We start from the raw sequence: 23,227 nt of genomic DNA, 5'->3' as shown, positions 1-23,227 counted from the left end.
CCCAAAAACCACACACAGAGTGTATGTCTAACCAGGCTTTCTGGAATTAACAAGCCAGATCTTATGTTACTCATTTGTATAGTTAAATGTGTATATTCTCTTGTGCTCAAGAAAGCTGGCTGGTAAGGCAGAATTTATAATGAACTGCAAATGTCATGTCCTTGATTTTTTCTTTTCCCTATGCGGTCTGAATCCCTTAGGAAGATACGAAAGGGAAGTCTTGAGCCCCTTTTTAGATTCAGGCTGGAAATGCCTAATAAATTCCTAATAGCTTCCAAGGTGATGTGCCTTAAGAAGCCTTGGATTCCTGGGGATGGGAGAACAAAAAGGAGGGTGAAGGGGAACCAAAGGAGGCACCAAAGGCCAAAGACAGACTTCATCCAGGACAAGTCCTGTGTCTAAGGAGTGTGACAAGGCTTTCTGACATGCTTCCAGGAACATTTTGTGTTTATTTGGCATGGCATGTTTTAGGAAGGAGATGGAAACATCTGTTCAGTACTCACGATGTACCACACACTGTCCTGGGTACTTCAGTTTACATTATCTCATTATTCCTGTGATATAGGAGATGCTACAGCCATTTTCGACAATTCAGAGATACTTCATGACTTGAACAAGTGGAGGAGACAGGATTTGAGCCAACAGCTGTTGCCATACCCATGTTTTTCCAGTACTTTAAGAGTCCCACCATTGGGTTTGCTTTTAGAGCCAAGATGCACTCTCTCTGATTTAAAAGTTTTTTATCAAGGGAAAAATTTAAAAGTCATACTGGGTACATCATTAGGCATAGGACTCTGAGGTTTCCACTTCTGATCCTCAAACATAATCCATGTAGATTATAAAAGGCTGTAAGTTGGGGACTGGGTCACACATTTTTTCCCTTATACCATAGACAACCAGGGCTTTGTAAAATACCTCAGAGCATTTTAACTTTGACATCAGTGGTGTGAGGTTATTTTCATCTCCTTTTTTTCCAATTTCCTTTCCCATTTTCCATCTCAGGTGTGCATTTTCCTTCTTTGTGCCTTTTTATGCTTCCTTGATTCTGCAAAGGTCCCTTTAGCATGTGGCCAGAGTTCTCTGGGTATCAGAGAAACAGAAAGACTCATCTCAAGCTGTGTGGGCCCAGAATCTTACACAGCTCTCATCAGTGTAGGGCACTTGCCCTGATGTGACCTTGAGAGCCAACTCCTTTGCAGGCAGGAGATGGACCCTACCCAGCCTGGCACCAGCAATGACAATGGGGGCCACCTCTGCAGCCCCAAGACAACCCAACCTCAGCACTGTGTTTCCATTCACATGGTCTCCCTCTGTGTGCAGCAAGCCTCCTCTTTCACATTTTTGTACAGCTTCTCTCTTAAACACAGTACACCTCAGCCTGGCCTACATATAGCCCAGGACCCTTGGGTAATACCTTACTCGTCTTGTGTGTTGTGCACTCTTTTCCTTTGTTTTCACCAGCGTGGCTGCTTTCTGCAGGGTGCATCCTTGGTTTCTGTTACTCCCTGCTCCCTGGTGACCACTTTTGCTGCATACCCACAAAGGCTGGGCTTGGAGTTCTGACCCCAGTTTTGCCATCTCTAGGCAAAATCTATTTCTGGCCTGGCAGGGTGGTTCATGCCTGTAATCCCAGCACTTTGGGAGGCCGAGGCGGGTGGATCACCTGAGGCCAGGAGTTTGAGACCAGCATGGCCAACATGGTGGGAGGGCGACGGAGGTTGCAGTGAGCCGAAATCAACTGCACTCCAGCCTGGGCGACAGAGTGAGACTCCGTCTGAAGGGCGACAGGCTAGTCAGAGATGACACCGGTGGCAGCCAAGAGATCTTTATTGGAGGCTCAGCATGCGAGAAGACGAAGAGAAGGGGAGGGAGAGAGAGAGAGAGAGAGAGAGAGAGAGCTGCTGGGGCTGAGTATTTATGTCCTTTAGGGTGATGTGGTGATTGGTGATTGGTCGGAGGGCAGGACCTCGGGGCTAGCAGGAGGTGTTTCCTTTTGATCGGGTGCTTATTTGGCGGGCTGTGCTTGGCGGGTTTAGGGGGCGCCAAGTGGAGGGGGAAGAACCTGGAACTGATGCCTAAGATGGCGTCTTTGATTTATCCAACACCGTCTCAAAAAAACAAAACAAAACAAAGAAAACCTGTTTCTGATAGTCTCAGAAATGAGACAGAGAGAGAGGGAGGGCCCTAAAGGAGGGGAGATCAGAGGTAATACATTGATTAAGAATCCTCCTCAACTAAAATCAGCTACTAAGAATTAGAATGCATTAGCTTCAACTCTGTTGGTGGCAGGTCCCCTACAGTCTTTGAAAGGCTTTGTCATGATTCTTTCAAGATTTACAGTATTCTTGCAAATTCATCCCTTTGTGCTTCAGCTGTTGGCTGGTTTTAAAGAAGAGAAAGTTTCCTAAGTTAGCATTGGAGTTGGGGGCTTAATGTAAGGATACTACAGACAACTCAAAGGCAACTGCTTGGAACTGGAAAGTCAAAAACTGTAGTTGCACTTTCACTCCTCTCCCAAGGCCCAAGGCCTCTAACTGCCCCTGGCTATTTCTCTGGCTGGGGCTTCTCTACTTGCACATGGTTCAGTGTGGCCTGCCTGGCCCTGCCTGCACATGGCTTCCCATCCAAGGGCTCATTGCCCTCCGATGCAGTCTTTCAGGCTCCCCCGACCCTCTTTGTACATTTTTGTCTTCATCATGACGAACTCCTCAGCTTTCCTCTACTCATCTGGCCACTCTGCTCCATTCCCTTGCTTGTTCCTCTGGTTTCTCTGATTCCTCCAGTTGACAGCTCCTTGGGGCCTGTTCTGAGCCCTCTTCTTTTCTCTATGTTTTCTCCCTAGATCTGTGGTTTTCCAACATTTTTGTGCATAGGAATTATCTGGAAAACTTGTTAAGGCAGATTTCTGGGTCTCAGTATTCCAATTCAGTAGTTCTAGGATGAGACCTAGGAACTTGTATCTTATTCCTGGGTGATCCAGAGGCTATGACACACTCAGGACAAGCTGGTTTCATTCTGTGACTTTAAGTGTTGTTGATAAACTACTAATTCCCTGGTGTGGACATCTAGTTCTCTTGAGAGCTCCAGGTTTAGATATTTAACACTGAATTTGACTGTGGCTTCTTGGGTTTGTCACACACATCTCATATTAACTTGCCCAATATTTGATCCTCTCCCTAGTTTTGTAAGGGCCTAACACTTACATAGTTTGGGGTCCTCTGTAAGAAAAGAAACATAGAATTGAGAATACAAAGCGAGATGTGGGAACGTGGTGGTGCACTGTGCAGATTAGGGCTTGGAAACTTGGCTTCTGTAGCCTTGGGTCATTCCTCTTCGGCTTGTCTACTCACCCCAACACCGTCTCCTCCAGCCTTCCCCATCTGAATGAAGGCCTGTGCCTTGCATTTGTTTGTTTAGACCATAAACCTGGGAGCTGTTTCTCATCTTCAGCCCACTTCTGAGCCCTTGAAGGTCTTGCTTGATTCTCCAATTCAGTACCCTCTTGCCCCGAATCTCAGGTTGCCATTGTTACTTTCCTATTAGCTTCTGATCGAGTCTCTCTCGTTCCACTTTGCTCCCCTCCAGTCCAATTTCCAGAGGCAGACAGAGCGATCTTTTAAAGTACATCAGAACGTGTCACTCCAGTCCTGCCATGTGTCCATAGAAATGGCTGAGCCTGGTGGCAGGGCCAGGGGTGTGGGCAGATGGGAGAGGGTCAGGGTGGGATTACACTGCACAAGCTTGACTGTCCTGGAAACTTGAAAGAAGTGGGGCTGTGTCTGGGAGGTATACAAGAATTATCAATTGCACTTGTTTAAACGTTTCAGTCCCACTTTACCACATTTCACTGGAAGAACTTGAGCTGTGTTAAGGCCTGTGAACACAAATGGGGATGGGTACTCCCTAATTCTTGGCTTTTCAGTGCATTCCTGTGGCATTTGATGCTAAATAGTGCAATCAAACTGTTTAATTACTTTTGGGGAAGAATCACACATTCTCTTTTAACCCCGGTGTCATCTTTTAACGCCGGGTTCCTTAATCTCCTTAGAGAGCTGATTAAGCTTGGTGAGAACCCACAAGTCCATGGCCCAGGGAAATCCAAAGCCCTGCCCAGGTTTTCTGTGAATTCCCTGGAGGAGGGGGTGGATGGGGGAGGCCTCATGTGCTTTCTTTTTTACCTTGGTGTCAGCCCCGACACAGACTCAGCCCCTTCCCTCATGGATGGAGAAATCCACCACCACTACCATGTGTTTTGTTAGTTGAGTGGACTTCACTGGGTTAGTGGAGAAGTCACCCTCTAGGGCTCCTGACCTTGCATAGTCTCCTGGGTCCCTCTTTCCCCCTCTCATCCCTACTCCTGACTCCGTCCCCCTCACTTGTCTATGAGCTCCAGTCTTCTTCCTCTGTAACTATGGATACTCCCCAGTTCCTCTCTTCAACTTACAAACCCAAGTCAAAGTACAGGGCAGAACAAAGGGCTTTATATGTAGGGAACCAACACTCCTTAGAAGTTATAAATAAAAACACACACAAAAGAGTTTTTTATCACACTAATTATCTTCCCCTTTCTCACTGATGTAGCAGCTCTTACTGTAGAGTGGCGTTTGGAAGAGCTGGGGAGAAGATGTGCTCTTCCTGCTGTCCCCGAAGGTCACTGTCTGGGTTAGGGGGCAGGCAGTGTTACTGTAGCTCTGGGTTCTGGAATCTCACAGCAAACAACCTGGAGTCTCTTCATCAGCTTCTGTGCAGTTGATCAGACCCTGAGAAACGAGCTCTTTCTGCCTAAACACACAGGAAACTTCCTATGTTGGGAAATCAGCTTAAAGATTTACAACCAGGCGCAAACCGGATGCTGCGATTTGCTAGTCACCTTGCTTCGCTAGTGGTTGGGAAACCTTGAAAAACAGTGGCATCTATTTTGAGGACTTTGCCAAACTGAGTCTGTAGACAGACACATGTCAAATGCCCTTGGATTACAGTCATTATTGCCAGCAAGTAAGAGTTTAAGAATAATAACTTTGGCATTTCACCCACTTCTATTATTTTTAAAATTATTTATTTTAGAGTCTCTCTCTGTCGCCCACGCTGGAGTGCAGTGGCGCAATCGTGGGTCACCAACCTCTGCCTCCCAGGGTTAAACGATTCTCGTGCCTCAGCCTCCCGAGTAGTTGGGACTACAGGCATGAGCCACCACACCTGGCTAATTTTTTTGTATTTTTTTTTTTTTTTTTTTTTGTAGAGACGGGGTTTTGCCAGATTGGCCAGGCTGGTCTCGAACTCCTGAACTGAAGCAATCCGCCCACCTTGGCCTCCCAAAGTGCTGGGATTGCAGACGTGACCCACTGCACCCGGCCACATTTCACCCACTTTTTAAAATGACTTTCTTGTGTTACTTAGGCTTCTTAGATCAAGGCCAGGCATTGGACATCCGTGAGTAAATGATCCAACTCTTGCAGGGAGTGGCCACAGTGTGGCTGAGTTTCAGACCATTTAGATTTAAAATATTCTGCTCCCTAAATATTATTATCCTATCTGACAAAAAACATGCTTGAAGAGAATTTTTTTTTTTTTTTTTGAGACAGAGTCTTGTTTTGTCACTCGGGCCGGAGTGTAGTGATATGATCATGGCTCACTGCAGCTTTCTGAGCTCAGGTGATCTCCTACTTCAGCCTCCTGAGTGGCTGAGACTACAGGCATGCACCACCACGCCTGGCTAATGTTTTTGTATTTTTGTAGAGATGGGTTTCGTCATGTTGCCCAGGTCTTGAACTCCTGGGCTCAAGTGATCCACCCGCCTCAGCCTCCCAAAGCACTGGGATTATAGGCGTGAGCCACTGTGCCCAGACGGAAAATTTTTGTAAAGGAACAAATGCTCTGTGATCATGAGGAAGGCCCCTCAGCATTGTTTATGCTGGGGGTCCTGGGAAAGTCTGAGAATGAACAGTGACTGCAGCTGGCACAGTGGGAGCCAGGCACAGTGGGAGCCAGGCACAGGCCTCCATGCTTGCTCATTTGATCTTTACAGTAGATCATGAAGCAGGCAGTTATCTCCTCTTACAGATGAGAACACTGAAGCACAGAGATGAAGTAATTTGGCAAAGGGCAGAATGTGAATTCACAACCAGGTTGTCTGGAGTCAAATGCCTCACACTACTTTTACCACTCACTGTGCTCGTCCTGCTCACTTTAGGGGGGCACTCCCTTCTAAACTGCTCCTCAGCAGTGGATCTTCATGACAGAGGCACTGTGAAGGAAAGAGGGTTATTTCCAGTGAGTTGCAATGCTTTTCCTTTAGAAAAGAGAATTTCTCTCTCTGTTTAAAAGCAGAACATTAAATGTTGAATTTTTTTCTCTCATCTGCATCCCTGTATCCTTTCCTTGTCTCAGCCCCAAGCTGCTCTCCAGATGCCTAAAGACTGTCTCTCCCGTCTGGATGTCCCTAACACCCTACCATGTCCCAGTTGAACTCAGTTTCTTTCTTACCTCTCAAAACAGCCCTCCTTTTCCAACTTCCCCATTCTGGGAACACCAGTCTTCTTCCGGTCACCCAGCCTGTGAGTCATCCTTGACTCGCTTTTCTCCATCTTGCCCTGTGTCCAAGTTTTTCTCGTTTATTCATTTTTTTTTGTATTCTTTGAGACAGGATCTCACTCTGTCACCCAGACTGGAGTGCAGTGGCATGATCTCGGCTCACTGCAACCTCTGCCTCCCAGGCTCAACCCATCCTCCAACCTCAGCCTCCTGAGTAGCTGGGACTATGGGTGCGTGCCATGAAACCCAGGTAATTTTTGCATTTTTTTTTGTTTTTGTTCCAGAGATGGGGTTTTGCCATGTTGCCCAGGCTAGGATTTTTTTTTTTTTTTTTTTAGTAGTCTTTATTTTTTAGAGCAGTTTTAGGTTCACAGCAAAAATGAAAGTACAGAGCTTCCCTGCCCCCCATAACCCACCTCTCCCATGATCAACATCAGCACCACGGGGGTACATTGGTAACAGTTGATGAACCTGTACTGATACATTATCATCACCCAAAGTGGACAGTCTGTAGTTTACCTTAGGGTTCATTCTTGGCATTGTATGTTCTATGGGTTTTGACAAATGTGCAATGCCATGTATCCGCCATTATAGTATCACATCGAATTACTTCACTGCCCAGAAAACCTCAGCTCTGCTTCTTGTTGTTTTCCAGTGAGCTTCTCCATTTTTCCTGCCCACCTGAGTCCATGAGCTCTTCCTCTGGCTGGCACATTCCATCAGTCTTTTGATGAAGCTCATGGCTTGTAATTTCTCTCCCTGGCAATCCTTCCAACACCCATCCCAGATGAATCACTGCCATCATGTCAAGCTTCTACTTACTCCATCCCTGCCTTCCAACAGGATAGAAGTCCAAATTCCTCCTTTTGTTCTTCAGGGACTTCCCAGTCCTAAAATGCTTAGCACAGCCTGTGATATTATGATATATATGTTGGTTTTGCTCACAGTTCCTGGCCTATAAATCCTATAGCCCTTGTTACAGTGTTTGGGTGTTTTAGGCCTCAGAAGCAGGCCTCAGAAAACAGTACCTCTTGCTGACTTTCTCCTGTTCTCCCTTCAACCTGCTCCTGTTTCTCCCCAAGGCTAATTTTCCCCTGTGTTTCCATAAAGAAATTCTCAGACTTACCTTGTCTGATTGTAGATCATAAGACCGTCATTTCAGGAGGGGTCCTGCCCTTTACCCTGGGGGAAGCAATGTTGCACCAAGCGGCCCAGAAGAATCTGAACAGACAGGCCTTTCTGGGTTCCCCACTCAGTCTGTTAGTATTGGGTCATGCCCTTTTTGTCCAATCACATTTCTGCATGGTTGCCCCTGCTTCAGTCATCCCTGTTCAATGAAGTCTGTGTAAAAGGCCCAAGAGGACAGGGTTTGGAGGGCTTCTGGAAGGCTGAACACGTGGAGGTTCCTGGGGGGTGGTGCACCCGGGGAGGTATGGGAGCTCCATACCCATACCTTGTCCTGTGCGTCTCCATCTGTGTCCTTTGTACTATCCTTTATAATAAACCAGTAATGAGTTTCGTGAGTGGCTCTAGCAAATTAATCAAACCCAAGGAGGAGGTCATGGGATCCCCAGTTTATAGCCAGTGAGTCAGAAGCACAGCAAAACAGCCTAGGGCTTGAGATGGGCACTTTAAGTGGGGGCAGTCATTTGGGTCTGAGCCTCAACCTCTGGGATCCGATAATGTCCCCAGGTAGGTAGGGTCAGAATTGAACTGGGTTGGAGGACACCCAGCTGCTGTCTACCGCAGAATTGATTGCTTGCTTGTTGGTGGGAAGAAGTCCCCACACACTTGGTCACAGCAATCGTCTATGTTGATTGATTGTCTTTGAGTAAGAGAATTAAAAAAAATGCTTTGAATTTGAGTTTCTCAGACAGCTCTTCAGACAAACCTGCTTGTGATATTCTGCCAGCACGGCCCTCCATTCATGGGGGACTGGGCCCCTCACTTCTGCCAAACTCATTACTACCTCTTAATCACCACAGGCTGGTCCTGTTTTCTCTGCCTGTCCTAATGCGAGCATCAAGACCTAGTCAAGCCCTGCCTTCTCCATGAAGCCTCCCCCTCCATTCTTCCTGTCAGCCCTGCTGTCAGTGCAGTTCTTCTGGCACATCACAGTGAGCATTGCGTTACAAGTGGCCTGTTTCATATCTGAGTCTTGACATCTTTAGGTATTAGAACTCAAGGAGTGTTACTTAATCATCCAAAAAAAAAAAAAAAAAATCCCTCACCAGGACCACCCAGTGAGAACGCACACCCAGTCAGTTCTCAGTGATTATGTATTGGACTGACTTGCCACTGTCCTCTGCTTAGCCTTAGGTGGCCCTTCATAGCTAGTGACCCTAACTAGGTCTGCCGAGTGAATGCACTGCACTTTTCTCAGTATTACCTCTTTTCAGAAGGTAAGTATTACATCTTTTCGTGTATCCGGCTGTTGGCTTCTCCCAGGTTCATGTATGTGGGAAGAACTCTACCGCCAACCTTCATCCCTAAAGCATTTGAGCCGTTAATAACTCAGTTTGGGTTGGTATTTTTCACTCAATGCTGTCTTTTAAGCATTTATTTCTAAGGGGGATGCTTGGGTGCCCTGTTGGATGTAGGGGTACCTTGTGGTGAGGGTGAGGGCTCCTCTGAGTCTGGCTGCCTGGGCGACGATCCTGGCTTCTTCACTTGATCAGCTGCACAGTCTTAGGTGCCTTTTTGAAGTAATAATGATACCTGGCTTCTGGGGCCCTTACGAGGATTAGATGAGATAATTCATGTTGCAAGCTTTGAACGGTGTCTGGGACATAGTAAACAATTTTTTTTGGTCTTATTGCTATTTTGGATTTTTAATGGCATAATTTTAACATTATTCCCCAGTCTCATCCTCCACAGTCCAGTGGAGTTAGTTTAGGAGGAAAGATAGAAAACAGAGGCCACTTCACTCTGCGTTGTTGCTGGTTAAATGCTTTCTTTCCTCACAAGACGAATGATTAACCGTGAGTGGGCTCACAGGTGGGCTGGCGGGAGAGGCGGCGGCAGGGCGGGGGGGGGGGGGGTGGCGGGGGGCGGCTGTCAACCCATCTTCCCTTCCCAGGTGGTTGGGCTGTTTAGAAACTTGATGGAGATGCAGAAATGGAGAAAACCAGCTGGAACTCGTTCAATCAAATTTAATTTACTGCGTATTTTCTGGCCACTGACAATATGCCAGGCACTGTGCTAAGTGCCAAAGTTATAAAGCATAAATAATTTGGGCAAGGTCCCTGCCCTCAAGGGACTTTTCAGAGGACACATAATCCTCAAGAAAATAGATTAATAGATAAATAATAAATTAATATGGACTGCGGCAAAGTCCGAGCAGAAAAATGAAAGGATAGAGTTCCTAGGGGAGTCTGCTTTAGTGGGTGGTTAGGGAACCCTCTTTGGGGAGGTGGCCTTTAAACCAAGATCTGAAGCTGGGAAGGAGCCACCTTGGTGAGTTGGGGGTGGGGAGGTGGAAAGGGGAGAATGTCGAGAGAACAGCAGCACGAGGGGCCAGAGGAAGGATCTGGCGAGGAACTATTTTTTTTTGAGGCAGAGTCTCGCTGTGTCGCTCAGGCTGGAGTGCAGTGGCGCCATCTCGGCCCACTGCAAGCTCCACCTCCTGGGGGTCACGCCATTCTCCTGTCTCAGCCTCTCGAGTAGCTGGAACTACAGGCGCCCGCCACCATGCCTGGCTAATTTTTTTGTATTTTTAGTAGAGATGGGATTTCACCGTGTTAGCCAGGATGGTCTCGATCTCCGGACCCCGTGATCCGCCCACCTCGGCCTCCCAAAGTGCTGGGATTACAGGCGTGAGTCACCGCGCCCGGCCAAGCCGAGGAACTATTAATAGTCTGGTCACTGTGAGAAGACACCTGGAGTGTGCAGAAGAGCTTGGCTGAGGGGGTGGTCAGGGAACCGAAAGGGCGAGGCTTATAGGGATTGTGTAAGTGCATACCCTGTTGTCTGGAACAGTGGTTTAACATTTTTAAATTAAATTATTTTTCTTTTTATTTTTGAGACAGGATCTGGCTCTGTCGCCCAGGCTGGAATGCAGTGGCACGATCTCAGCTCAGTACAGCCTCCGCCTCTCGGGTTCAAGGATTCTCATGCCTCAGCCTCCCAAGTAGCTGGGACTACAGGCATGCGCCACTAGGCCTGGCTAATTTTTATATTTTTAGTAGAAACGGGGTTTCACTGTATTGCCCAGGCTGGTCTGGAACCCCTGGGCTCAAGTGATTCTCCCGCCTCGGCCTCCAAAAGTGCCACTGCACCTGGCCAGTGGCTTAAAATTTTTTTCTATCATTGACATACTTGAGAAGGCATAACATACTCTTGTAGTATGGGGCTGTTGCACTGGGGGGAGGGAATTGTCAGGGTGTGTGGGGTTGAAAAGAGCCCCTGGTGATTTGGACATACCTTGCCTTCCATCTCTTCAAATTGAGAAACACAGCTCTTCACAGAATCCTTAGGCATCTGGGAACATTTACATCTCTTACTTTTCAATTAAATTTTGAAGGGTTATAGAGGCACACTATAGGAACATGGAATTCTGTCAATTGATGAGAACATTGGCTCAGACCTCTGAGGCTGAGTCACTGTTTAATTGGATTACTGTGTGGCCCACTTAGATAAATACTGTTTTTGAATAGAAAAGTTATTTTATTTTGAAATTGTATGAATAAGACTTTGGACACATCCTTTAAGATTTTCACGCACGTGGTTGTTGCCCTTTTGTTGAGAGAGGCAGTGTCGAGGAGATAAGAGAACAGCTGGCATTGCATTTGTGTCTGCACTAGGCTCTGTGGCTTTGGGCAGTGATTTAACTTCTCTGGTAAAATAGGACAAATAAGTCTTGCACTGCCTGCCTCATCAGCTGTCATGGAACAGTGCTTTATAAATTACACAATATCAGAAAACAAAAGTTACTTCAAAAAAATTAAATTTAGTTTCTGTACATTATGGCCCATAGCACATCACAGCCATAAATTACACAATATCAGAAGACAAAAGTTACTTCAAAAAAATTAAATTTAGTTTCTGTACATTATGGCCCATAGCACATTACGGCGAGGATGTAATTCGTGACCATGGAACAGAACTTTTCACTGTTCACAGATGACTGGTCTCTAGAAAAATCTAAAGGAGAATATTTTTATAACTTTGAAGTAGGAGTGGTCTTTGTAAGGATGGTGCAAAGCCTGGAAGCCATAAGGAAAACCTTCATAAGATTCATTATCTAATAAAAAGTATTGGCATAGCAACCACCATAAGCAAAACAAACAGATTACAAACCAGAAAAATATACTTGAACTTTATGTTATGTATTAAGGATTAACTTCCCTAATACAAAAAGAACTCCTATGAACCAATAAGGAAAAGAACAGGAACTCTGTAAGAAAATGATTGAAAGACATAAAGAGTTTGTATAAAAGAAAATAGTGGCCCCGGGCACGGTGGCTCAAGCCTGTAATCCCAGCACTTTGGGAGGCCGAGGTTGGCGGATCACAAGGTCAGGCATTCGAGACCAGCCTGGCCAACATGGTGAAACCCCGTCTCTACTAAAAATACAAAAATTAGCCGGGTGTGGTGGCGCTTGCCTGTAATCCCAGCTACTCAAGAGGCTGAGGCAAGAGAATCGCTTGAACCTGGGAGGCGGAGGTTGCAGTGAGCCGAGATCATGCCACTGCACTCCAGCCTGGGCAACAGAGTGAGACTCCATCTCAAAAAAAAGAAAATAGTGGCACCTAAACACAAGAAAAATGCTTGCTCTTATGCATAATTGAAAACAATACTAATCACATTGAAATAAGCCATTTTTTGCCTATCTAGGATTGACAAAGATAAAACATTTTGCAAACGGATCATGTTAGGGAAGATACAGGAAAACAACCCACTCACTTGTAAATACATTGCTTTGCCAATATCTTAATGATTGAGATGATCTGGCTTGATCCAGCAGTTCCACTTACAGAAATTTATCCTTAGCTGTACTCATGCAGGTATTCACTGCGTACTGTTCATAGTAGCATGAGAATGTCTTATCAGTGGGTGCTGGTGAAATGAAGTGTGTTGCATTCACATCATGGAATAGTGCACAGCCACAAAAAGAGAACGAGGCTAACTAAAAACCATTTAGCAGATACCTGCCCCCGCTTTTTTAAAAAAGAACATTTTATTGTGATTAGAATACTCACCAAACTTAACAAACTTTCCAGTGTATAATACAGTATTGTTAGCCATAGGTGCAATGTTGTACAGCAGATCTTTAGAGCTGCTTAATTAATCTAGTGGACTCCTGATCTTTTTAGAACCTGTAAACTGAAGTCTTTCTTCCCAATGCTATTGCTTCACTACCTGATGCACCTTTTTTGGCTAAGTTTGCTTAACTGAGCTTTTTGTGATTGTTTTGCCAGCATGGGAGGACCTGCTATATCTGGGACTCTATGCAAAGAATATTCAGAGGAATTATATGCCTTTAAAGTCTGCCTGTTAACAAAGGGTTAAATAATTTAGGTATTAGACGAATTGGGGGCCCTGCCAAACGAGTGTGGCTAAAGTCTGTCCTTTTCTTGAACATTCATGTAAGAAAACTCCACCCCCTGTTTGTCCCCACATTCTCTCTCCTAAGGATCATTGTTCCCTTGTGGCATAATAATTAAAAAAAAAATGTGAAATTGAGCCGTCATCAGACTGGTAATGAAATCCTGAGTGCTGAAGAACCTGAATTTCTTTTTTCTTTTTCTTTTCTTTTTTTTTTTTTTTTTTTCTGAGACGGAGCCTCACTCTATCACCAGGCTGGAGTGCAGTGGAGGCGCGATCTCGGCTCACTGCAACCTCCGCCTCCTGGGTTCAAGTGATTCTCCTGTCTCAGCCTCCTGAGTAGCTGGGGAGGCTACAGGCACATGCCACCACCCCACCTAATTTTTGTATTTTTAGTAGAGATGGGGTTTCCCCGTGTTAGCCAGGCTGATCTCGAACTCCTCACCTTAGGTGATCCTCCCACCTCAGTCTCCTTTCAAAGTGATGGGATTACACGTGTGAGCCGCCATGCCTGGCCCAAGAACCTGAATTTCTGACAGGTAACAAATACCATTTTCTTTTTTAAAAAGTTATTCCTTTTTAATTTTGTTAGACTGAAATGGCTTGTCTGTCAATATATTTTCAAAGGGTAGTCCATTCTTGTAAAGGACATAATGTGTCTACTGTTCAGTTTTTTTTTTTTGTGATGGAGTCCCACTTTGTCACCCAGGCTGGAGTGCAGTGGTGGTAGCTCACTGCAACCTCTGCCTCCGTTCAAACGATTCTCCTGCTTCAGCCTCCCGAGTAGCTGGGATTACAGGCGTGTGTCACCATGCCTGGCTAATTTTTTGTATTTTTAGTAGATGGAGTTTTACCATGTTAGCCAGGCTGGCAATATTTTTATATTATGACTAAGTATAATATGGGTCCTGTGTGGCTTGTTTAAAATACATTGCTCTGAAACCCTTGGGCTTTTAGTTGTTATATTGACTTGTGAATTTGCTGAGATTTAGCAACTATTTCCGTAGTATATGCAGTTCCCTTTTTCTCTAGTGGCTTTCAGTTTCATAGTTGAGTATCAAGAACATAGCCTGTGAACTGCATGGGATTCTGCATAAAGTATTTTAAGAAAAAAGAACAGGCCGGGTGTGGTGGCTCATGCCTGTAATCCCAGCACTTTGGGAGGCTGAGGCGGGCGGATCACTTGAGGTCAGAGTTTGAGACCAGCCTGGCCAACAGGTGAAACCCTGTCTTTACTGAAAATACAAAGATTAGCTGTGTGTAGTGGCACACGCTTGTAGTCCCAGCTACTCGGGAGGCTGAGGCATGAGAATCACTTGAACCTGAAAGGCGGAGGTTGCAGTGAACTGAGATTGCACCACTGTACTCCAGCCTGGGTGACCAAGTGAGACTCTGTCTCAAAAAAAAAAAAAAAAAAAAAAAAAAAATAGAAAGCAGATTAAAATAGCAGGAAAAAGAATCAAAATAGAAGCCATATGTAGTGAAAAGAGTCCACCAAAATGAATCAGAAAAGCAGTTTAAACAAAATGTATTAATTGGATTGGTCAGGAGTAAATAATGAATTTGTATGTTTGGGTGCACAGAAAACCCTATAGATGTGATATAGGAATATTTGTTTACAAGAGTTGAACCTAGGAACAAAGGCATTTTTCTAGATAACTATAATGCCATTATCTTACCCTGGAAATTTAACTTTATACAGTACATTATCTAATAAACAGGGTCACATTAATCTATCCCCATTTGTCCCAAAAGTGTCATAGCTTTTTAAAAATCACAAAATATGGCTGGGTGCGGTGGCTCATGCCTGTAATCTCAGCACTTTGGAAGGCCTTGGTGGGCGGATCACGAGGTCAGGAGATAGAGACCATCCTGGCTAACATGGCGAAACCCTGTCTCTACTAAAAATACAAAAAATTAGCTGGGCGTGGTGGCAGACGCCTGTAATCCCAGCTACTCGGGAGTCTGAGGCAGGAGAATGGCATGAACCCGGGAGGCGGAGGTTGCAGTGAGCTGAGGTTGCGCCACTGCACTCCAGCCTGGGCGACAGAGTGAGACTCCATCTCAAAAAAAAAAAAAAAAATTATAAAATACTTGATAGTGTTTTAAAACTGCAAGATAGCTAATATAATACAAAATCAAGTGAATTTATATTTTCTATTAGAAAAGCAATTTTAAAGGGGGTGATTTCTTTTATGTAAATAAAATTGAAGCTGACAAATTTGAGATTTTATATTTTTATCAAATTTATATTTAGAAGGTATCTTTTGCAACTTATTTGCTTAAAATTATACCTAGAGTTGGCTGGGCGCGATGGCTCACTCCTGTAATCCCAGCACTTTGGGAGGCTAAGGCGGGTGGATCACGAGGTCAGGAGATCGAGACCATCCTGGCTAACATGGTGAAACCCCGTCTCTACTAAACAAAATATAAAAACTAGCCGGGCGTGGTGGCAGGCACCTGTAGTCCCAGCTACTTGAGAGGCCGAGGCAGGAGAATGGCGTGAACCCCGGAGGCAGAGCTTGCAGTGAGCCAAGATCGTGCCACTGCACTCCAGCCTGGGAGACAGAGTGAGACTCTGTCTCAAAAAAAAAAAAAAAAAAAAACCTAGAGTAAAAAAATGGGATCTCATTTCATTGCAGCAGATGACAACTTTGGATTCTTGGTCTAGCTTAATTAGTAAATTGGCTTAGAATCACATGATTTCAGACCTGACAGCAACCCAGGATTTTCCAGAAACCCAAGGTTATGGATGGGAACAATGAATCATTGGTGTGATTACATTATCCTTTAACCGTAATGGGTTTGCCTTGCATTAAGTGACCAGAGGGAAAGAAAGCACCTGTTCCTTAACTCTTGTGGCATTTCCACACTCGTCTTTACTGGGCTTGTGCTAGTGGGGAAAACAAATGACAAACTGTAGTTCTGTTTTTTGGTTTTAAGCCTAATAATAATAATTAATGGCAGCAATTACTATGTGCTTGTTATGAGCCAGGCTTTAGGCCAGGTGTTTTATACATATTAACTTCTTTGTACCTTGTAATAATTATATAGAATTAGGTTCTGTCGTTGATCACTGTTTTATAGATGAGGATACCGAGGCGCACAGAGGGTAAGCAGGTGGACCAGGGTCACTTAGCAGGATTTGAGCCCAGGGTGGATGAACACTGGGCAGCCCATGCTTCATCAGTGCAGTGCCCTAAGCTGCTGAGTATTTCTGGGCGCTTTTTTTCTCCATTTATTCATGCTGTCTGTGCGAATGTGTATGGAAAACCCATTACATACCTGATACTACTAATATCGAGGCTGGAGATGCTAAATAAACAAGAATAGTGAGGAGCCATGCCATTTGTAATTTACGGTTTGGTGGGGCACAGACATTAATTCAGCATTTACCTGAATAAGGGTAATGAGAATAATAAAGAATAATTTTTATTCTCAGAATAATCTTTTATTCTTACAATAAGAGTTACAGAGGAAGATGATGGTACAAGGGAAGCTACCTAGGGAGAGCTGACCTTGTCAGAGGGAGTGAGAGCAAGCACCCTGGGTAGTGAGATTGTAACCAAGATTTGAAAAGTGAGTAGTATTAACTAGTGTCAGATGGATTTGAACTCCAGCATTGCCCTTGAGCGCGTTGGTCACTTTGTGGTGATGACCTTGAACAAGTTACTTTACCTCTCTAAGCCTTAGTATCTTCATCTGTAAAATGGGTGATTGTGAGAATTAACAACATACAACATACTCAGCACAAGGCCGACACGTAGTCATCAGTAGTCAGTAGTGGCAGTTTTTATTACTGTTGGCGTTTTCTGTTCATTTTACTGGGAACTTAGAAGAGACAGTTATTTAAGTCTGTTACTCTGTAGCAAGGGCCACTAAATACCTGGGAATAATTAACTTGGAAAAATGGAAGCCTGAATGAATATTTAATGGTGATCTTCTTCTTTTTTTTTTTTTTTTTTTTTTTTTGAGACAGAGTCTCACTTTGTTGCCCAGGCTGGAGTGCAGTGGCACGATCTCGGCTCACTGGAACCTCTGCCTCTCGGGTTCAAGCGATTCTCCTGCCTCAGCCTCCTGCATAGCTGAGATTAAAGGCGCACACTACCATGCCCAGCTAATTTTTGTATTTTTAGCAGACACAGGGTTTCACCATATTGGCCAGGCTGTTCTTGAACTCCTGACTCCATAATCTGCCTGCCTCGGCCTCTCCAAGTGCTGGGAGTACAGGCGTGAGCCACCACGCCCGGCTTTTATGGTGATCTTCTAATACACCAAATGTCCTCGGCGTCTAGGATATGGGAAGGGCCTTTAGGGGACTGTTGGTTTGAAGACACATTCAGAGTGGAGCTTACTTGAAAGCAATTGGAGTGTGCCCAGAATATACTAAAATTTTAAGATGCAAATGTTAGATCACATCACCTACATTTCTGATGGTAGTCAATCTTGAATAACCAGGCTAACGCATATTTCCTGTACCAATAGCCATACGCTATTTGCCCAGTGATTTTTTTTCCCCAGTGTTTGCAGGTATATGTGGTTATTTGTTATAGCTAAGTGTGCAGGCATCCTTGTGCATCCTTTGAGAAAGGCGAGTCTTGCTTTTGTCTCTCTGATCTGTGAAGATGTACATGTATATGCAGATACCCAATCCAGCTTTTTTATTGGAATAATACCGTTTTTTACACCTTCCGTTATTCTTATATTTTGAAGAAAAAAGTACCAATAATTCAGCCAGTGGTCATACTTATTTTTATTATTGTTATTATTATTATTTGAGACAGGGTTTCACTCTGTTGCCCAGGTTGGAGTGCAATGGCGAGATCATGGCTCACTGCAATCTCTGCCTCCTGGGCTCAAGCAGTCTTCCCATCTTAGCCTCCCGGGTAGCTGGGACTACAGGTGCCTGCCAAAAAAATGCTTGGCTAATTTTTGTGTTTTTTTGTAGACATGGGGTTTTGCCATGTTGCCCAGGCTGGTTTTGAACTTCAGACTCAAGTGATCTGTTCGCCTTGGCCTCCCAAAGTGCTGGGATTACAGGCATGAGCCACTACACCCAGCCCATACTTAATTTTTCTTGTACACTTGCTAAGTGCTTTAAGTACATTATCTGATTTAATCCTTCTAGTAGCCGTATGAAAGAGGCACTTTTTCTCCACGTGAGATCCCTTTTTCTCCAAGAGAAAATTGAGGCTTTCTCAGAGAGGTTAAGTAACTTGTTCAAGGTCACACAGCCATGAGTGGCATAGTTGAGGATTTGAACCCAGATATGAATGACTCCAAACCTGAACTCTAAACTTTGATGCTGCCTTTCAAGCTAGTTATTGAAGATGATCAAACCCCTGTGTCAGTGGAGGAAGGGAGGTCTGTGTCAAGAGATTTATTATACTTCTATGGTCATAAGAGTGGCTTATGAACAATGTCATGTCTGAAAAGCATTGGGAAGCTTGTTGAATTTAGATTTATTCACTGAATCAGTATACATAGATATTGTAGCAGTATCTTTCTAGGCTATTATGTCCTCCTTGAGGAACTCTGGTATATAACAACTGAAAATTAAATATACTTATGAAATGTTAGGAGTTTATGTTTAAAATAGCATTTTTACTTCTTCCTCATTCTTGCCATTTCTGTTCTTCAGTTTCTATGTTAACTGCTTTGCCATTTTCAGGTGAACTACTGTTTGTTGCCTTAAATCTATCTGGGAGCTGCTTCAAATCCATTTGGAAGCAAGGGGATATGTCTTTCCAACTCCACCCATCTCTGAACATATCATTTATTTATAATGTTAATAAATAACATTTCCAACTCCACCCATCTCTGAACATATCATTTATTTATAATGTTAATAAATAACATTATAATGTTATTTATTAACATTATAAATAAATGATATGTTCAGAGATGGGTGGAGTTGGAAAGACATATCAGTGAGACCGAAGGCCAGTAAAGCTTTTGTCTGTCAGCATCTGATATCACCACAAACATACTGGTCTGGGCTTAGCTTGCTTCTAGACCATCTGGATTTATCTTCAGCTGAGCTAAACCTAGGAAAAAAGAAGAAAAAACCCATTTGGATTTGCTCTGCAGTTCTTATTTTGTTTTTCTTCTAATGCAAACCCTGCTTCAAAAATTAAGTGTTGATTTTGACTGATGATAACAAAACAAAAATACAACCTGATGTGCTAGCTAAGGTGGGGGAAATGACAAAAGCCTCAGAGAGAAGGAGCCAAGTGTTCACTTCTCCAGGACGTTTTCTTCCCTAGTACTGGTTTTTCCTAATTCAGCGAAAGAGGAAGAAAGGATTGTGGGGCTCTTCTTTATTTTATATATCTATGTATATATATATATGTTACTTGTATTTATATATTTGTTTATATTTTTAATTAATTAATTTATTTATTTTGAGACACAGTCTCACTCTGTTGCCCAGGCCGGAGTGCAGTGGCGCAATCTCAGCTCACTGCAACCTCCACCTCCCGGGTTCAAGCGATTCTTCTGCCTCAGCCTCTCGAGTAGCTGGGATTACAGGTGCCCACCAGCACAACTGGCTAGTTTTCATATTTTTAGTAGAGACAGGGTTTCACCTTGTTGGCCAGGCTGGTCCCCAACTCTTGACCTCAAGTGATCCACCTGCCTCGCCCTCCCAAAGTGTTGAGATTACAGGTGTGAGCCCCTGCTCCCGGCCTATATTTTTAAATCACAAAAATAATATATACAAAAAAGTTGTTAATCCTGGAATGTACAAAGTAAAAAAATGAAAGCCCCCTCCCCCATCCCACTTCTGTTTACCTTGGCATATATTTTCTGGAATCTTCTTTTTTAAATTTATTTTATTTTATTTTTATTTTTTTGAGATGGAGTCTCACTCTGTTGCCTGGACTGGAGTGCAGTGGTGCGATCTTGGCCCACTGCAATCTCTGCTTCCCGGGTCCAAGTGATTTCTCCTGCTTCAGCCTCCCGAGTAGCTGGGACTACAGGCGCCCACCACCACGCCCAGCTAATTTTTGTATTTTTACTAGGGACGGGGGTTTCACCATATTGACCAGGCTGGTCTTGAACTCCTGACCTTTTGATCCACCTGCCTCGGCCTCCCAAAGTGCTGGGATTACAGGCGTGAGCCACCGCGCCCAGCCTGGAATCATCTTCTATTCATACAAGCATGTGTACACATATGTACACACTTAATGGAATCATGCTGCATATTGTTCAGCCATTTGTTGTTTCCTGTTTGTGCAGCATGGACATCTCTCTATCCCAGGATTTACAGATTCACCTCTTTCCTTTGAATTACAAGGTATTCCATGACTACATCCTGCTTTATTTAATCGTTTCCTTACTAAGGGACATTTGGGTTATCTTAACTCTTCCAGTTATAAGCATGGCTCAGTGAGCAGCGGACACATGTGGCTTTGCCTCTGGGTGCTGATCTTTCTGAAGGATACCTGCCTAGAGGTAGGGATGATGAGCCAAAGGTTATGTGAGCTCTGGACTTGTCAGTAGCCCTGCGTTCGGATCAGGGTGAAAGTGTGAACATTGGCCTGTTTCAGATGGAGCCATTTCTTCTTGTGGCCATTTTCTGTTTCCACAAGGCAGGCAGAGTAGCATGGAGCTCACAGCCCCGTGTGTAGGCAGAGTTATTCGATGGGGATGACAATTTCTGCCTGTTTCATCCTTTTGAAATTTATGAAGGTAAAAGCTTTTTCCTCTTGAATCTTGCTTCATTCCAGATGTACTCACAGAGAACTCTTAATATGTTAAGTCTGCTCTTGGAATAAAGCCAGTCTTGGTTTTCTTTCCCACTCCCCAAGTGCATTCGTTTTCCTTCTGGATATTTTGTTCATCTTTGGACTTTGATTTACTGACAGGATCACAAGATTAGCTTTCTTTGAAGAAGACTCCTGCTGGCTTTGTTTAATTTGGTCAGTGTTGAGCCCTTCCCACTGAGCTCTTTCCTGGCCTGCCTGCCTTGGCCACGTGTTCCTTTCCAGGTCAGGTGCACTTCAGACTCTGGATGTAATGGCTTGAGCACTGACAGCTTCCCAAGGTTTTGTTCAGGCAGGAAATGAATCACATACCAGGAGGGAGTGAGTGAACCCTGCTGACTGCTGGACACCCTCCTTACTTCATTGTCTTCTCCATCAGGGGCTGAGCAAATCATTAATTTTTTTCACTTTACCAGTTTTCTTTTTTTTTCCTTAAGAGATGGGGTCTTGCTGTGCTGCCCAGGCTGGCTTTGAACTCCTGGCCTCAAGATATCCTCTTGAGTCTCAGCCTCCTGAGTAGCTGGAACTACAGGCATATGCCACTGTGCCTGGCTCCCAGATGGTTTTAATATTGGGCTATGATACGTATTAGGCCACAGCTTACCTTTGTCAGCTGCATTGCTCATGCCACTCTCCCATGCCTTTATTCCCCAAGTCCTTACTACCCTCCTCCCATGATGGCAGACATCACTAATTGATCTTGTTCTTTTGAACACGATCCAGTGAGCCAGACAAGCCCTTGGGATCTTTCTTGATACCCCAGGCAGCCCGTCCTACCAGATTGGAGTTGGTACAACTAAGGGCCTGGGAAAACCCTTCCAGGATTCATACTTGAGAGGGGTTTTGGGGAATGCTGAGTGGTACCGAGATTTGTGGAATTCTTGGATTACTAAAATATAAAAAAGAACATTGGGAGTCTTGCACAGGATTGCTAACTTTTTGCTCTTTATATGGAAGGCATTAACACCTCCCCAAACCTATCAGATCTACTCTCTGCCATTTTATAAAAGAAAGAATATTTGTCACCCTCCCAAAATAAGAAAGACATAATCTCATAATAAAGGGGAGTCCTTTAAATTGAGATATTCTAGCTACATAAAAAGTCCAGTGCATTGTCTTTCTTTTTCCCAATTTGTTATTAAAAACTTGGTCATAGACCTAAGTACTGTTTAGGGACCATGTTGTAAGTTTCAGACTGCTAGAGATTTTTTTCTTTATATTTTTACAAAGCCAAAATTTAATTCCTTGAATCCAGGTGATACTGCTTATTGGTGTTGATGTTGTGTACTCAGATGAACATTTTATTTTATTATTTCCACATAATAGTACAAAATGGTCATTTTGCAGAATAAACAAAAAAGGTTTTGTATTCTTGGAGGTTGGAATAAAGATCTGTTCTCTTAGTGGCTCTCTTGTCCAGTGTTGGCTCATTCATTCTGCAGCTATTTATTGCCCACCTGCAATTATATGGGGCACTGCAGTGAAAAGCAAATGTCTCTACCCTCTTGGAGCTCACAATACAGGAAAAATAATTAAAAACAAATAAGTAGTATAGATTCAGGTTGTGTTAAGTGCTGTTAAGAAGATAAAATAGTGGACTGGGTACGGTGGCTCATGACTGTAATCTCAGCACTTTGGGAGTTCGAGGCAAAAGGATCACTTGGGCCCAGGAGTTCAAGACTAGCCTGGGCAACATAGTGAGATATCGTCTCTACAAAAAAATAACAAAAATTAGCCAAGTGTGGTGGTGTGAGCCTGTAGTCCCAGCTACTTGGGAGGCTGAGGTGGGAGGATCACTTGAGCCTGGGAGGTGGAGGTTGCAGTGAGCCAGGATCACGCCACTGCACTCCAGCCTGGGTGACAGAGTGAGATCCTGTCTCAAAACCAAACCAAACCAAACAAAAATAAATAAAATAGTGCGATTGGAAAGAGAGTGACTTAGGGGAAAAACGAGTTATGGTATTGCAGCAAAGATGACTTTGGAAACATGAGCTGAGGACACAGCCAAAAACAGTCTAGGGAAAAAGCATTCCAAGAAGAGCACATAGTAGATGCAAAGGCCCTGGGATGAGATGCGCTTGGTGTGTGGGACAGAGCTTTTTGCTCTTCATATAAAAAGGGACAGAGAGAAGACGAGGCAGCAGAACATAGAGGAGAGGAAGAGAGTGAAAGGAGGCACCCAGGAGGCGGCAGGGGTGGTTGGGGAAGCAGGGCCTTGTTAGTCATGGCAAGGGATTTACCGTTTATTTCTTTTGCAGTGGGAAGCCATTGGAGGGCTTTATGTAGAAAAGGGGTTTGATCTGAATTTTACCTTGAGAAGATCACTCTGAGTGCATGGAGAATGGATTGTGTGGGGCAAGACTGCAGAGTCATTAGGAGACTGT

At 44.2% G+C, this 23,227-nt stretch overlaps 1 protein-coding gene across 12 annotated transcripts in view; it reads left to right on the top strand.

Annotated features, from left to right (window-relative positions):
- Window positions 1-23,227, top strand: part of SNX10 (sorting nexin 10) — an 83,087-nt gene that overhangs the window by 9,453 nt on the left and 50,407 nt on the right. The window contains exons 2-3 of one of the 12 annotated variants that reach the window (XM_063609008.1): window positions 6,644-6,781; window positions 8,517-8,648. The exons of 6 other annotated variants lie outside the window; for them this stretch is intronic. The gene's annotated coding sequence lies outside the window, so the exon portion shown is untranslated. Of the gene's footprint in view, window positions 1-6,643; window positions 6,782-8,392; window positions 8,649-9,398; window positions 9,513-13,476; window positions 13,617-23,227 lie in introns of those variants that run through there. 5 more of the 12 variants (XM_063609007.1, XM_063609010.1, XM_063609011.1 and 2 more) reach the window with 5 other exon arrangements.

This window comes from Symphalangus syndactylus, chromosome 9 (genome assembly GCF_028878055.3).
Source record: "Symphalangus syndactylus isolate Jambi chromosome 9, NHGRI_mSymSyn1-v2.1_pri, whole genome shotgun sequence".
Classification (NCBI taxonomy): domain Eukaryota; kingdom Metazoa; phylum Chordata; class Mammalia; order Primates; family Hylobatidae; genus Symphalangus; species Symphalangus syndactylus.
This window is presented reverse-complemented; position numbering and strand designations above follow the sequence as displayed.